Here is a 998-nt window from a genome sequence, read left to right on the forward strand (position 1 = left end):
CAGCAGGGTGGGGTGGCTCACACCTGGAATCCCTGCACTCTGGGAGGTCAAGGCAGGAGGATCGCTTATGTTCAAGAGTTGGAGACCAGCCTCCAGGCTCTGCACCTATAGCTCAACTGCTAGGGTGGCAGCTACATACACTGAAGCTGAAGTTTGAACCTGGCCTGGCATGCCAAATAGCAATAACTGCAATAACAACAACAAAATAGCTGGGCATTGTGGTGGGTGCCTGTAGTCCCAGCGACTTGGGAGACTAAAGCAAGAGAATTGCTTGAACCCAAGAGTTGGAGGTTGCTGTGAGCCATGACGTCTTGGCACTCTACGTAGGGTGACAAAATGAGACTCTGTCTAAAAAAAAAATACTATGATGGTTGCATAGTTCAGCAGATTGAATCATGAAGAAATTAGCCATTTGTCTGATGTAAAAAAAAAAAAAAGAAAGTCCACCCACCTCAGTCTCCCAGAGTGCTGGGATTCTAGGCGTGAGCCACCAAGCTGGTCCTATTCTTACTGTTTTGCAAACTTAGCTCCCACCCTAAAGATGCCTATCTGGAGAGGTTTAAGTGAATTGATTTAGGAAAGTAACTTTTGAATTGGAATGTTGTGGTACGTTACTGAGTTATGCTGATCATTATTTGGAATAGAGGTTGGTGTGGTCTTTGCTTTGAACTTTTATGTATAAACCTGTTATTTTGGAGCTCGGCGCCTATAGCTCAGGTGGCTTGGGTGCCAGCCACATATATGGGAGCTGCAGGTTCAAATCCAGCCTGGGCCAGAAAATAGCTGGTGGTGTGGCAGGTGCCTATAGTCTGGCTACTTGGGAGGCTGAGGCAAGAGGATCGCTTGGGCCCAGGAGTTTAGGTTGCTGTGAACTGTGATGCCATGGTACTCTACCCAGGGTGACAGCTTGAGACTCTATCTCGGAAATTAAAAAAAAAAACAAACCCAAGGCTCAGTGCCTATGGCTCAAGTGGCTAAGGCGCTAGCCCCATAAACCT

General features: G+C 47.1%; 1 non-coding gene across 1 annotated transcript; it reads left to right on the forward strand.

Annotated features, from left to right (window-relative positions):
* Nucleotides 1–359: 359 nt before the first annotated feature.
* LOC111728022 lies at nt 360–427 on the forward strand. Its single transcript, XR_002775439.1, has one exon. It is a non-coding gene; the product is annotated as a small nucleolar RNA SNORD77 (small nucleolar RNA).
* The last annotated feature ends 571 nt before the right edge of the window (nt 428–998 follow it).

Source organism: Otolemur garnettii, unplaced genomic scaffold, assembly GCF_000181295.1.
Source record: "Otolemur garnettii isolate 467f Iridium unplaced genomic scaffold, OtoGar3 scaffold00138, whole genome shotgun sequence".
In the NCBI taxonomy this organism is placed as follows: Eukaryota; Metazoa; Chordata; class Mammalia; order Primates; family Galagidae; genus Otolemur; species Otolemur garnettii.